At 37.1% G+C, this 16,296-nt stretch overlaps 1 protein-coding gene and 1 pseudogene across 4 annotated transcripts in view; both read left to right on the plus strand.

The window, feature by feature from the left end:
* Phldb2 (pleckstrin homology like domain family B member 2) overlaps window positions 1-16,296 on the plus strand; it is a 275,057-nt gene that overhangs the window by 13,868 nt on the left and 244,893 nt on the right. The window lies entirely within an intron of this gene.
* Window positions 165-15,807, plus strand: LOC147830454 (casein kinase I-like; annotated as a pseudogene).

Consider the following 16,296-nt stretch of genomic DNA (forward strand, 5'->3'; position numbering starts at 1 on the left):
GACTTAGGTAAACATTTAATGTGTAAGTGAACACTTTCATCATTTTGAAACAATTTTGATATTTCCTAGGTGGGGCCAACAGATTGTTGAGTTGACTGATTCCTTCAGAAACTCAGATCAGGCACTCCTAAGGACCAAATTTCATGTTGGTTTCGTTCTTTCATCCACTGAAAGAAAGAATATAAGTAAAGATTAATTAGTCTAGATTTGACTATATAAATATTTAAAATCCCCTTTAAAATAATATAAACAGCTAAAAATAGGAAACAAGGAACTAGGAAATTATATATGCTGCATAAATAACAGGTTACTCTCTCTAAGGAGTTACTGTCACTAAAGAGTATTTACAAATCCATACCAACTAGATGGAGTTCCCTAGGAGAAAGTTGGACAGAAAATGAACTAACAATTCACAAAGAAGAAAGGTATATGGCCTACAATCATATGAACAGATTTCCAACCACATTAAGAATGAAATAAAAGAAAATTAAAACAGTAAAGCAATATGTCCTTTATATGAAATTGACAAAAAGTGAGAACTGACAGGTATTTAATGAATATGTAGGGTACAGGCATTTTGACACTTTATTATTGGTGGATGTGTCAGTTGCTCCAACTTCATTATGAAAGACAGTTAATCAAAATACATACAAATGTTTTAATGTGGGTAATTTTTGATTTAGAAAATTCATTTTTAGGACTTACTTTTATAAAATAATAAGTGTACAGTGGACAAAATGTTTCCCATAATAGATGCATACTCATGTAATGTTTGTTTATAAGAGCAAATTTTAAAAACAGCCTAAATGTTCATTAGAGAGGGTTTGAATATAAACGCACATGTGCATGTGCATACAAGGATACTCTGCAACCATAAAAAATGATGAGCTTTGTGCAGAAGTAGTAGTTCAGAGCTTGAACTCTATGGCCATTTGATCTATGTTTAAATTTTAACTCTGCCACTTACTACTTGTGTGGACTTGGGCAAATCATCTGACCTCAGAAAGTCTCAGTAATCTCATTTTAAAGAAATGGAGATAATACTAATGCCCGTGGATTTAATTTGGGGTGAATTAGATGAGAATACGAATGTAAAACACACTACCTGACACACGGTAAGGACAGAGTAACCGTAAACTATCATTAGTAATAGAGTTATTGATTCAATAGTGTGAAATAAGAAAAATTAGGATAAAAATACTGCTGTTGGCTTCTTCACAAGATAGCACATTAACCCCAAGGCTTTGGTCTTGATCATCTCAGGACCTTACTGAAATAAAACTATTTTTCTAAAAACAAGAAGGAAGTTAGGGGTGGTGGAGCACACAGTAATCCCAGCACTCGGAGACTGAAACAGGAGGATCCACACAAGTTCAAGGACAGCCTGAACTACATATCAAGACCCTGTATCAAAAAAGAAAAAAGAATAGGAGAAAAGGTCCAAAGAGGTAGGGGTGAAGGGAGGGGAAGGGAAAAGGAAAGAAGGGAAATGAAAAATTATGAGAAAAGAAAAAAAAAATGGAAATGATGTCTATGTAAATAGGGAAGGGTGGAGGGGGTGAAGGGCACACAGATAATGGGGAAAAAATAAGAATCAAAATACATCATGTACAGGTACAAACACCCAATGATAAATGTAAATGTATTGTATACCTAAAATGTACCAATAAAAGAACTTAAGAATAAAAAAAAAGAAAGAAAGAAAAAGGAAGCAGGAAGAGGAAGAGAAGCTCATAAGAGAAAAAAAAGAGGAAAAGGGTTATTAGTAAATTGCTAGAAGATAGAAAATAAAATAGGAGGAACAAAATACCAAGCAAGAATTGCATTTGTAAAAGAATGAGATATTATTAAAAAAGAATAATCTTAATAAGAAAGTTACCTTAGGGATTAAAATTATAAGTTGTAATAATCAATAGACTGGAAAATAAGGTTCAAGGCATGTTTCAAAATTTAGAGCAAAATGACTTAGAGGAAATGTAAAGAAAAATAATTTAATACAAATAATAAATTAAATAATAAAATTAGAATAATTACACATACTAAAAGTGCTGATATTAGTCACTTTCTCATCACTGGCACAGAATGTCCAGCTTGCAACTCAGAGGAGAAGTTTATTTTGGTTCAGTTTCAGAGGGTTCAGTCAACAGTTGGCTGGTTTCAAGGCAGAAACAGCATGGTGGAAAGGCATGGTGGAGGAAACCTCAACCCATGGAGGAGTTGAAGACAAGAATACATTCTTTTAGGTCTTCTTCCAATGACCCAACTCTTCCAAACAGGTATCACATGAGGTACCACCCCTCTGATCTAGTCATCTTCCAGAACATATGAGACATCTAGGGGACATTTTAGATCTAAACCATAACAGCAGTGAACTATGTGCCAAACACTGATCTACATCCATTTACATTTATTGTTTCAATTAATCTTCTCAACCATCCTATGAAGTAGCTAATAATTTTACTCCTTCTTTCTAGTGGGAGAGATTGAGGCATTAAGAAATTTGCCCCAGGCCACATGGTTAGTGTTGGTAAGATTTGGTGTATGTACACAGCCTGTGTGGCTCTGTACTGGATTATCCCTGCACTTGGACATCTTCCAATCCTGGCTAAGTCTGCTCTGCCTTCCTAAGAAGCGGGACTACATTTCCAGCCTTCCCATATGGTTCAAGATGAGAGCCTAGAGCCAGTATCAGTGACTGAGAAATAAGAAGAGAGGTCATTATCCTCCAGGGACAGATCTAGGCAGATAAGTGGACAGAGCTGGATGTGAGGTTTGAAGCAGCTTTAAATTTAGCATCTAGAGATCATGTACACTGGAGTGGTGGACTGAACTAGGCATTTCAGAACTTTTATTACTTTAGCCCTTCCAGTGCTGGAGACATAGAAAGGTTTGTGTTCTCCTGATCAACTCTAACCTATACAGGCTCCAAACATTTGGATCTAATCTTGGAAGTCTAATATCTCACTAAAAATTGAAGGCAAAAAATTTTCAAAAAGTTGAATGTTATTTTTTGTTACTGGGGATCGAACACAGGTCCTTGCGTTTGCAAGGCAGGTGGCGGAACCACTGAACTAAATCCCCAGTCCAAAAAAGTTGAATCTTAATGCTCAAGAGACACATGTTAGTTGAAAGCATTAGTGTCCAGCACTACAAATTAGAAATAAAATGAACAAGTAATCAACTTTGTAATATTTTAGAACACTGAAGATTAAAAGAAAGTAAGATCTAGAGAAGAAAAAAGTAATCTGCAAGCAATACAAATTAACTGGCTCTGATTTCTCCTCAACATTGTATGATGCTAGAATATATTTGGAAAATGCCTTCGATGTTCTCAGGTGACATAACTTCAACCTAGAATTTCACATCCAGCCAAACTATCAATCAAAGGTTAGAGTAAAATATAGACTTTTATATAATTAATTTTATTGGTGGCTGCCGACCCTTAGAGTCTAGAGCTCTCGATCCCTTTCCCAGAGTGCCCTGCGCTGTGCAGAAGCGACTCCCGGGACTGGGGGCATTTTGTGTTGGTTGGAGCCGGAGTAACAAGATGGCGGCGTCGGCGGAGTGACAGGTGTCTCCCTGGGCTGGAGTCAGCAGCAGTGGTGGCAGCAGTATCGCTCCCCTAACTCACAGCTCCCTTATTCCAGCCCGCTACGTTGCTGTGAAAGCAAAGCAGCAGCTTTTGTTGTTTTGTTTTTTTGTTACGGGGATTGAATTTGGGTCCTTGAGCTTGCGCAGCAGGCGGCGAAACCTCTGAGCTAAATCCCCGGTCCAACAGCGGCTTTGCTTGGCCTCCCCTAAGTAACAGTGAGAAATGCCTCACAGACTGTGGCCTGGCCAAAAAACAAAAAAAACCTTACTTGAGCGACGGACCGCGTTTCCCTTGGCCGATTCTGGACCCTGTAACGCCAGGAAAGCCCTCCGTTTTTCAGTTCCTGCGCCCTCCTTCGTAGCCGTGCTCTGTGGACGAGCCCCAGGGCCTTCGTCCTCCCCTTGGCGTCGGGGCTTGGCCCCAGGCTCCATCTTCGTCTCCCGGGATGGCAAGCAGCAGCGGCTCCAAGGCCGAATTCATTGTCGGAGGGAAATATAAACTGGTGCGGAAGAGCGGGTCTGGCTCCTTCGGGGACATTTACCTGGCGATTAACATCACCAACGGCTAGGAAGTGGCAGTGAAGCTAGAGTCTCAGAAGGCCGGCCATCCCCAGTTGCTGCCCCAGAGCAAACTCTGTAAATAGATTCTTCAAGGTGGGGTCGGCATCCCCCACATAAGGTGGTATGGCCAGGAAAAAGATTATAATGTGCTAGTCATGGATCTTCTGGGACCCAGCCTTGAAGACCTCTTCAATTTCTGTTCAAGAAGGTTCGCAATGAAAACTGTACCTATGTTAGCTGACCAGATGATCAGTAGAATTGAATATGTGCCGACAAAGAATTTTATACACAGACACATTAAGCCAGATAACTTCCTAATTGGTATTGGGCGTCACTGTAATAAGTTGCTCCTTATTGATTTTGGTTTGGCCAAGAAGTACAGAGACAACAGGACAAGGCAACACATACCATACAGAGAAGAAAAAAACCTCACTGGCACTGCCCGATATGCTACCGTCAATGCACATCTTGGTATTGAGCAGAGTCGTCGAGATGACATGGAATCATTAGGTTATGTTTTGATGTATTTTAATAGAACCACCGTGCCATGGCAAGGACTCAAGGCTGCAACACACACACACACACACACACACACACACACACACACACACACACACACTATGAAAAGATTAATGAAAAGAAGATGACCACTCCTGTTGAAGTTTTATGTAAGGGGTTTCCTGCAGAATTTGCCATGTACTTTAACTATTGCCGTGGGCTGTGCTTTGAGGAAGCCCCGGATTATATGTACCTGAGGCAGCTATTTCACATCATTTTCAGGAATTTGAATCATCAATATGACTACACGTTTGATTGGACAATGTTAAAGTAGAAAGCCTCACAGCAGGCAGCCTCTTCCAGTGGGCGGGGTCATCAGGCCCAAACCCCCACAGGCTTCTAAGCATGAATTGAAGAACAGAATAAGCAGAGCAGATGATCAGAGCAGCATTTGTTTCTCCCCAAATCTAGAAATTTTAGTTCATATGTACACTAGCCAATGGTTGTGGAAAACCACTTACTTGGTGTAAAGAACTTAATTTCAGTGTAAACTGGCTCTGGGCAGCATTACTGATGCTTTGTCTGGAGTTGTAGCCACTGTAATTGTGAATATTAGCTGAGATAGTGAAACATGGTGTCCGGTTTTTTATTGCATTTTTTCAAGTGGAAAAGTTAGCTAAATGGTTGACACACACATACTGGTGGAGAAATTGTGCATATGCCAATTTTTTGTTAAAATCTTTTATTTTGAAATATCCTTTGAGATCTCATTTCAGAGGAATGAAATGAACAGTCTTCAGCCACAGTTGTGATGGTTGTAAATGCTCACAATTGGGCATTCTTAGGGTTTTCCATCCCTGGGGTTTGCAAGTTGTTCACTTAAAACATTCTTTAAATGGTTGGCTTTTTGTTTGCAAGCCAGCTGATATGGTAGCAACCAAAGATTCCAGGGTTTGAGCATATGAAAGACTGCCTGCTTACCTATGCTAGAAATAAGAGCATCTAAAGTGAACACTTAAGAAAAATTTAGTGACTACTAGATTATCCTTAAGACTCTGCATTAACTCTATAATGTTCTTGGTATTAAACAAAAAGCATATTTGTCACATTTAGTTAACATCTTAACAACTGAACATGTATGTATGTTGCTTAGATATGTAATCACTGTAAACATTTATATGATCTGGGATTTTGTTTTTATTTTGAAATGGGAGTTTTTTGTTTACAAGTTCATTAAAAACTAAAAACTTTCTGTAAGGAAATGAGATTTTTTTAAAAAAACAACAAAATGCCTTGCTGACTCAATGAAATAAAAATCTCCCCAATTTTGTGATAGACTACTTCAAGCCATTTGTTACATGATATTCCTTTGCAAGATTTAGGGTTAAAAATTCTCTTTTTTTAATTTAAAGGTTTTCTTTGGGTCTAAAAGAAAATATATATATATATTTTTTATGACTTGTGGGCACAGTACCTAGTACTGCCTCTGCCAGAACTTGACATGGTAATTCTTGCTGCCACTGACTAACAGCTGGGCTGATTTTGAATAAGAATGAAAGCGTTAAAGGTTTTGAATACAAAATGCTTTTCTTAAAAAGCCCTCTAGAGAGGGCTTAAAGCCATTCATGCATCCTTGGAGAGTGAAGTTCAAGTGATTCTTCACCCTCTCTAGCCCTACCAGCTTCTGTAGGTCACCTGTGTGTATGTGCACACTGCATCTCAATCTCATTTGTGTGTTCTTTCTCTGATGAAGACAGAAGAAAACGTATGGACAGTAATTCTTTAAATAGTGTAACTTATTCATTTATAGCATGTTGGGATAAATTAAAAGAACAGTAGTCTGAAAATGCTACCGAGAGGCTATTGTGTAAATGTAGGCATTTTACTTGTAAAGCAACCTTGAAACTAAGTAGACATGTTTGGTCAGATTGTAATGGGTTTAATTTGAGGGGGTTTTTTAAGGGTTTTTTTTCTTAATTTCAAAAGTACTTTAGCAATAATTCCATGATTGCTACATTCTGCCATTAATGGATATATTAGAACCACAATATGGAAGAAATCTTAGTCTGAACTTTGGGGTTGGCAGCTTTTTTTTTTCTAACCACTCTTTTCAGTTAAGGTGTTTTGGGGGTTTTGGTTTGTTTTCTTGACTAATAAACCCTTTGATACTTTTAGCCAGAAAAAAAAATTTTATTAGTACATTTTAGGTTTACAATATAATGACACTCATCATTGGGAATTTGCACCTTTACATAATCTCCCTTGGTTCTCATTTTTTCCCCATTTCCCTAACCTCCCTTCAACCCCTTCATCCCTCCCTATTTACAAAGACTTTGTTTCCACTTTTTCATTTTCTCATATTAATTCCATTCCCTTCTTTCCTTTCCCCTACCTCTCCCACTTCCCCTTCCCCTTTACCTTTTCTTCCTATTTCACATTATCCATTATACCTTTTAGTCCTTATTTACACTTTCAGTTTCTCACACAGGAGAAACTATTCAGTATTGACACATATGTCCTATTTTATTTCACTTAAGAGTATCACCTCAATGTGCATCCATTTAGCTATAAATGTCTCTAATTTCTCATTATTTATGGCTGAGTAGTACTCCATTTTATTTTTTAAAAACACATCTTCTTTATTCACTCTCCAGTTGATGGGGAATTGGGCTGCTTCCAAGTTTTAACTATTACAAATTGTGCTGCTATGAACATGGGTACTCATATACCTCTGTGGTATCATTCTTTTAATTCTTTGGGGAAGATACCCAGCAGGGGGATAGCTGGGTCCAATTGGACATCTAGTCCTAGTTCTTTGAGGTATTGCCATACTGATTTCCACAGTGATTGTACCAGTCCACTATGGTTTCACCACAGTGATTCCACCAGCAGAGGAGCAATTGTTCCTCTTTTCCATAGCCCCACCAGCATTTGTTATTGGTTGATTTCATGATAGCAGCCATTCTTTCTGGAGTGAGGTGGAATGTCAGCATTGCTTTCATTTGCATCTCTCGAATGACCAGTGATGTTGAACATCTTTTCATATGTTTATTTGCTATTTCTGCTTCTTTGAGAATTGTCTGTTTATTTCAGATGCCCATTTTTGGATTGGGTCTTTAAATTTGGGGGGGTCTGATTTTTTAAAGTTCTTTATAGATTCTAGATAATAAAATTTGTCTGAGGAACAGCAGGTGAAAAATTTTTCCCACATTGTGGGTTGTCTCTTCACACTGTTGGGAGTTTCTCTTGCTGTGCAAAAGCTTTTTAATGAGAAGAGATCCCACTTGTTGATTGCTTGTGCTAGTTCATGGCCACCTGAGGTTTTGTTCGTAAAATCTTTTCCTACACCAAGGTCCTCAAGAGTTCTACCTAACCTCTCTTCTAGCCAGCTCAACGTTTCTGTTTTAATATTTTGATCTTTAATCCATTTCAATTTTAGTTTAGAGCATGGTGAGAGATATAGGTCTAGTTTTAATCTTTGGCAAGTTGAAACCCAATTTTTCCAGCACCATTTATTAAAGAGGCTATCTTTCCTCCAGTGAGGGTGTTTGGCTCCTTTGTGGAAGATGAGGTGGCTGAGTGTGTCTGGAGTTGTTTCTGCATCTTCTAATCTGTTCCACTGGTCCTCAGGTCTGTTTCTTTCCCAGGACTATGCTGTTTTTATCACAGTAGCTTTGTAATATAGTTTCAAGTTGGGACTTGTGGTACCCTCTGCCATGCCTCTGTTACCTAGGATTGCTTTTGCTATTCCAGGTCTCTTCTTGTTCCAAATGAATTTTTGGATTGTTTTCTCAAGATCCGCAAAGTATGCTGCTGGAATTTCAATTGAGATTGAATTGAATCTATATAGCAGTTTTGGAAGTATGGCCATTTTCACTCTGTTGGTTCTTCCTACCCAGGAGCAAGGGATGTCTTTCCACTTTCTGATATCGTCATCAGTCTGTCTCTTCAGAGTGCTATAGTTTTCAGAGAAGAGGTCTTTGATTTCTTTTGTTAGTTATTTCCTAGGTATTTTAGCTTTTTTTGGATGCTATTGTGAAAGGAATTGCTTGCCCTATTTCTGACTCAGTGAGTCTGTTGTTTGTGTAGAGGAAAGCTATTGATTTTTGTGTGTTGACCTTGCGTCCAGCTACTTTACTGAATTTGGTTATTAAGTCTACAAGATTTTTGGTGGAGTTCTTGGGGTCTTCTATATAGAGTATCATGTCATCTGCAAATAATGACAATTTGACTTCTTAACTTATCTTTATTCCTTTTATTCCTTTCTCTTGTCTAATTGCTATGGCTATTTCCAAAACTATGTTGAACAGGAGTGGTGATAGTGGACATCCTTGTCCTGTTCCTGATTTTAGTGTGAAGGATTACAGTATTTGACCATTTAGTATGATATTGGCTGTTGATTTTTCATAGATCTTTTATCATATTGAAATAGAGACTGTCTATTGCAATTTTTTGTAGGGTTTTTATCATAAATGCCTGTTGGATTTTGTCAAATGCTTTTTCTACATCTATTGAGATGATCATATGTTTTTTGTCCTTGGCTCTATTGATATAGTGTATTACATTTATTGATTTGCATATGTTGATCCATCCCTGCATTCCTGAGATGAATCCTACTTGGTCAGGGTGTATGACCTTCTTGATGATCTTCTGCATTCTATTTGCCAGTATCTTATTAAGGATTTTTGCATCTATGTTCATTAGTGAGATTGGCCTATAGTTCTCTTTTTTGGTTGGATCTTTCTCTACTTTGGGGATCAAGGTGATGCTTGCTTCCAGGAATGAATTCAGGAGTATTTCTTCCCTTTCCATTTCATTGAAGAGTTTAAAGAGTTGTGGCAGTAGTTCCTCTCTAAATGTCTTGTAGAATTTGGCAGTGAAGTCAACAGGAAAACTTAATTGGTAAGTTTTTAATTAAATTTTCAATTTCATTGATATTGGGTTGTTTAGAATTTTTAGGTCTTCTTCATTCAACTTTGGTAATTCATACATGTCTAGGAATCTGTCCATTTCTTCTGTGTTTTCCACCTTATTGGCCTATAGGTTCTCGAAGTAAGTCTTGATGATCCTCTGGATTTCTGCTGGGCCCATTGTAATTTCATCCTTTTCATTCCTAATTGCATGGATTTGGGCCTTTTTATTTTTTTCTTTTACTGATAAGGTTGGCTAAGGGTTTGTCAATTTTGCTTATTCTTTCAAAGAACCAACTCTTGGCTTCATTGATTTGTTGTATCATTCTCTTAGTCTGCATTGTATTGATTTGTGCTCTCATCTTTGTGATTTCCTCCTTTGTATGAGCTTTGGGTTTGTCCTGATCTTCTTTTTCTAGAAGCTTGAGGTTCAGCATCAGGTTGTTTAATTGGGCTCATTCTGTTTTCCTAATATGAGTATTCTCTGCTATGAATTTCCCTCCTAAGACTGCTTTCATTGTGTCCCATAGATTCGGATATGTGTATTGTCATTGTTATTTAATTGTAGGAACTGATTTCTTCTTTTATTTCCTGTGTGACCTATTGGTTATTCAGAAGTGTGTTGTTCAATTTCCACGTGTTTATGAAATTTTTTGAGTTTCTTTTGCTATTGATCTCCAATTTCATGGCAATCAGTAAGGTCTGATAATATAGAGGGGATAACTTCAATTCCTTTGCACTTTCTTGAACATGTTCTATGAGCAAGTGTGTGGTCTATTTTAGAGATTGACCCATGTGCAGCTGAGAAGAATGTGTATTCTGATTTTGTGGGGTGGAACACTCTGTTATCATCTATTAAGTTCATTTGTTCAAAGTTTGATTGAGTTCTAGTATTTTGTTGCTTATTTTTTGTCTAGTTGATCTACTTATTTGTGAGAGTGGGGTATCGAGGTCCCCCACTACTATTGTATTAGTGCTCATTTGATTTTTCATGTCCATTAATATTTGTTTTAGGTAGTTGGGTGCACTAGTGTTTGGTGCATAGATATTTATGACTGTCATCTCTTCCCATTGGATTGTTCCCCTTACAAGGATGTAGTGTCCTTCTTCGTCTCTCTTAATCAGTGTTGTTTTGAAATCAACTTGACCTGCAGAGGATAGCTACTCCTGCTTTTTGGGGGGTTCCTGTCACATGAAGTATTGTTTTCCACCCTTTACCTTTTGGTCTATGAGTTTCTTTTTGAATTAAATGTGTTTCTTTTTTTTTTCTTTCCCCATTAACTTTATTGGTATATTTTAAGTATAAAATACAGTTACATTCATCATTGGGACCTTGTACCATTACATGAGTCTCTTGGTTTTTATTCTTTTCCCCCTTTCCTTGCCCTCCCTTCACCCCCTCCAGCCTTCTCTATTTGCTAAGACCTTGTTTCCATTTTTTTCCTCTTCTCATATTTTTTCCTCTTCTCATATTTTTTCTTTTCCCTTTTTTCCCTTCCCCTACCCCTCCCAATTCCACTGCTCTTTTCTTCCTGTTACACAATATCAGTTATACATTTTTTAAGTTACAATATTAAAATCTAGGAGACATTACCACAGATTTTACAGAATTTAAAAGGATATAGAAAGCATATTACAAAAATCTTTTTTTGAAATAAATTTGACAACTTCTGAGAAGTACCTTGGAAGACAAATTAATGAAACTAACTCTGGAGGAAATATAAAATTTGAATAGCACCTATTAAAGAAAGTATATTCCTAGCTTGAAAACCTACCTATATGACAACAGCAGGCTCATAAACATTTTAACTGATCAATTATATCAAACAATTAAAGCAGAAAAAAGAAGGAACACTTCTCCCCTCATTTTAGGAACTCAATATTGTGCTAATCCTAAAACTGGATAAAGATAATAGAAGAAAAAGTATGAACACAGATAGAAATTTGTTTAACAAAACATACTCTTACAAGTCAGATCTGGCAGGATGTAGAAAGTGGTTTTGTTATAGGGATGGCAGTGTTGGTTCAGCATTGGAAGATCCACCCCCAAAAGTCATCATTTTAACAGAGTAAAGGTAAAAGCCATATGATCCTGTCACTAGTTGGAGAAAAAATATTGGACTAAATTCTACAGCTGTTCATGGTAAAAGCTATCAGGAGACTAGAAGTAGAACAGAAACTTCTCAACAGATTAAAGACATGTACTCCATACTTCCAGAGAGAACACCTTATATGAATGGAGAAGATGCAATGCTTTCTCCTTAAGGTGGGGAACAAGGGCAGATATGCTTACTCTTTATCTGTCCATTAAACTTTGAAACCTAGGCCCCACCAAAATAGTCTGGCAATAAAATGACACAACTAGGATAGAATTGGCATGGCAGAAGCAAAATCTTTATATGTAGATGAAATGATCATCTACAGAGAAAATACTAAGAAATCTCTAGGAACCCCTAGAACTTGTACTTGAGTTTAGCAGGATTAGAAAACACAAGGTATATATAAAAATTCAAGTCTGTGTATACTTGCTATAAATGAAGAATTGGATATCGAAATTTAAAAGTTATGTAGGAGTACAAAGGACCTAGAAAAGTTAAAAACAAAAATAGTGTTGGAAGACATTTAGTACCTAATTTTAAGACTTCTTCTAAAGCTACAGTAATCAAGGCAGTGTTGTTGTAAGGAAAGATATATAGATCACTTGAATAAAACAGAGAAGCTAGAAATAGAACCACACATATATGGTCCACAGAGTTTTGAAAGATCATTTAAAATTAGCATTTTATAGACTATAAACTCAATTCAAGAGCCCAGGAAGAGATAGTGTTTTCAGCAAATGGCACTAGAACACCTGGTATCTGTATATAAAAAATTAACCTCAACCCTTTTTTTCCACACATGAAAATAAGTTGAAGGGATCTATGAACCTAAATAAGAAACCCTAAAAGTATGAAACTTTAAGAAGAAATTATAAGGGAAAATATTTATGAATTCAGGGTAGGCAAGAACTACGTAGGATACAAAAGACATGATGTATAAAAGAAAAAATTGATAAATCAGATTTCATCAATATTTAGATCTTTAAATGACATCATTAAAATGAAAAGTAGTCCTTAAACAGACCATATTTACAATGCATATAAACTTTGACCAAAATATATAAAGAACTCTTACAGCTCATTAATAGATAACCTAATAAAATGTAGATATAAGAAGATGATAAATAGCCAGTATAGAACAAGGAATGGTGTGCAACTCTAGAATCAGAAAAATACTAATCAGCACAATAACAAGATTGAATTATACACTCATTAGGGAGATGAAGTTAAGAGTTTTAAAAGCCTTGTCATGACTTTTTCTTTTTGTTGGATTCTCCCCCTTTGCATTTAATTTGTCACTCCCAAGGGATTCATTCTGCTGGGTTTCCTGGGGTTGTGATCCTCATTGTCTTTTCCTAGGATATTGCCTAAAATTTTTTAGAGTGCTGGTTTGTTATTCATGAAGTTCCTGAGGTGCTCCTTGTCATGAAAGTATCTTATTTCTCCATCAATTTTGAAAGATAGTTTTGCAGGGTACATCAATCTGGGCTGGAGGCTGTTTTCCTTTAGGGCTTGAAATATATCACTCCAAGCTCTTCTTGCCTTGAGGTTTTGCTTTGAGAAGTCTGCTGTGATTCTGATGGGCTTTCCTTTGTATGTGATTTGTTTCTTTTCTCTCACTGCTTGTAGAAGTTTGTTCTTCTGTTGGGTTTCTGGAATCCTAACTATTATATGCCTATGTGTAGATTTTTTTTGATTAAGGCTGGCTGGAGTCCTATATCCTTCACTTATCTGTATGTTAAGTTCTTTTCCCCTCCTTGGGAAGTTTTCTGCCATCACTTCTGTAAACAGTTTTTTTTTTATGTCATTTGCACTCTCTCTTGTTTCTTCATTGACTCTGATCAGTCTTATGTTATTCTTCTTTGCATCGTCTAGCAGCTGCTGGATTGATTTCTTGTGGTCCCTTACAATTTTAAAGCAATTTTTCTTTTCCTGGTCACTAATTGTAATCTTATCTTCTATATCTGAAATTCCGTCCTCACAGAATTCTGTCCTGAAATTCTGCTGTGTAAACTTTCATTGGAGCTTTTAGTCTCCTGGAAATCTGTTTGCATTTGTTTTATGAATTCCATTTGTTTCCAATGTTAGGATTCCATCATGTTCCTCAGCTCCTCTACTTTTTTATCTGTGTCCTCTCTAGATTTATTAATCTTGTGTTGCACTATGGGCACAATCTCTCCTGTTATCTGGGAAATTATTTCTGATTTCATTTTTTCCAGATCCTCTTTTGTTGACAGTTCAGGGAGTCCAGATGGTTGAGTATCAGATTGTTCCATCTCGTTTCCCTTTGGGGTTGCTTTAGGTGATCTGGAAGTCTGGTTTTTGGATTTGTTTACATGTCTTCTCATTTCAAGGGGTGGGGGGGAATGTGCTGCTGGAACCAGCACAGCTCACCTCCTCTGCAGTGGGTAGGGCTCTGTTCCTCTGAGCTGGGGGCAGCGGTAAGGTAGCTCAAAAGGCTCAGCTGCTGGGAGCTGGGGGCCTATGCTCCTCTGCCAATATAGACTTTATTTGTGGTACTGGAGATTGAGCCCAGGAACTTTGCAGAGTTACATCCCCTGCTCTTTTTAGAAAATTTCTTCTTTTTGAGACCGAATCTTACTAAGCCATGAAGTTGCCCAGGCTGGGTTTCAACTTGCAATCTTCCTGTCTCAGCCTCCCAGAGGCTGTACCACCACTTCTACCTAGACATGTTTTGGTCAGTAAAGACTTCAAAAACTGAACTTCTTGTACAATTTTTTAAACAAAAATAAAATCCAAGTTTACTTAAATTTTCTGTGGAATACAAGATGTTGCTATGTAAGCATTTTAATACTATGAATGTATTTCCATGAGTATTAACATATATAACATAGCAAGCTTCCACATTTATGTATGCCATTTAGAACAAAGGCAATAGATAAGTTTATGCTTAAAAAGAAGAATAAAAGGTGAATATTGCAAACTTGTGAAGATAGTACATGAATGATTGAAATTTGTAAAACACTTTGCCAAAAAAGATTTAATGTATGATCTCTTCTAACTATAGTCACATTTTTAATGTAGAGACATAAAGGACACTGTGGAACCAAAACTAGAATCTCAATTGCAGCAACACCAGGGCAGAGAAACCTATGGAGTACAATTTGGTGTCCACTTCCTTCCCCAAAGTTGGCACAGTTTCCTTTGCTTTGACTGCATTCATCATTTTCTCTCCAGAACCCCTTTACTATGATTTGGTTTCCCAGGAAGATTCTCCTGCAGTGTAGAGAATTTGAGAATTTGAGGACCCATTGAGTGTTCTCATTTACCTATGTTCCATTTCTCATTATAAAATAATATATATAACAGTCTAACTCATTCACCAATAGCTTAATTTTTACTTTCATTTCCCTCTCTTGTTTTTAAAAAATCTTCCTGACTTATGTTTTTCAAGGAACATAATCACAAATTTTACTGGGAGTCAGTAAGAGTTTAAGTAGTAGCATTAATGCCACTAACTTCACTGTCTTTACGAAGCACACCAGTCCCCAGAGCCCAAACATCTATGGATACCTGGACTCAGGACAGTTTCTGGACCTATGTTGGAGTCAGGATGCTTGGTTTTGCTAAGTAACTTTGGAACTATAAGAAGAAAACAGATTTATTGAAAGGAGGTCAAATAGTTCAAAGAATAGCAGGAAAGCTGCAGGATGAGGTCTTGTGTATGAAGAAACGAAGCAAAAGAGAACCAGCATGGCACACAGGAAGAGTCTGTTTAAGATGCTGTCCTTCACACATGTGTAAATATCGAATAGTTTCTCTGGTGTAAGAAACTGAAAGTATAAATAAGGATCAAAATGTATAACAGATAATGTAAAATAGGAAGAAAAGATCCAAAGGGGAAGGGGAAGGGTAAGAAGGAGGGGTAGGAGAAAGGAAAGAAGGGAAAGGAATAAAGATGAGAAAAGGAAAAAATGGAAACAAAGTCTTTGTAAATAGGGAGAGGTGAAGGGGTTGAAGGGAGGGCAAGGGAATGGGGAAAAAAACAAGAACCAAGATATATTATGTAAAGGTTCAAATTCCCAACAATGAATGTCAGCATATTGTATACCTAAAATGTACCAATAAAATGAATGACGGAAAAAAAAAAGCACATGCAAAAAAAAAAAAAATGTTGTCCTTGGCATTATCACCATGAATACAGCTATAGCTCCACAGCTACATTTGACTCTCCCTTTAGTCAGAAGCACTGAGCACAGTCTCTTAAGGTTCCTTACACTCTCCTATCCTTCATGAAGACTCAGTTTCTTGGGCAGAAGAACCTGGTAGCCTGAGGGGCAGAGCACCAAGAAAGGAAACATCTAACCCTTTAGGCTTCCTTCTTGGTATTCCCTGAAGTAGGAAGACAGGACATATAACTATGACAAAAATCTACCTTATTTGGTGATCCCATGAACCCCTACCAGAGTAGCCAGCTCATATTCCTCTTTACTGTCACTTTTTGTTGTTTTGTTGTTGTTGCTAAATTCAGCAACTTGCAAGTTAATATATTTGTGTTAGATTAACTACCTTTACATAATATTTTGTACTGTGTCTGTTTTTTATTTCTTTCAAAGTCAGGCTTTAAACATGTGCTCCTCATTTAATTTTTTATAAACTTTTTATTTGTACTTCTA

This window comes from Heterocephalus glaber, unplaced genomic scaffold (assembly GCF_053883595.1).
Source record: "Heterocephalus glaber isolate CG9 unplaced genomic scaffold, H.glaber_assembly_v1.0 deba00000122, whole genome shotgun sequence".
NCBI classification, from domain to species: Eukaryota; Metazoa; Chordata; class Mammalia; order Rodentia; family Bathyergidae; genus Heterocephalus; species Heterocephalus glaber.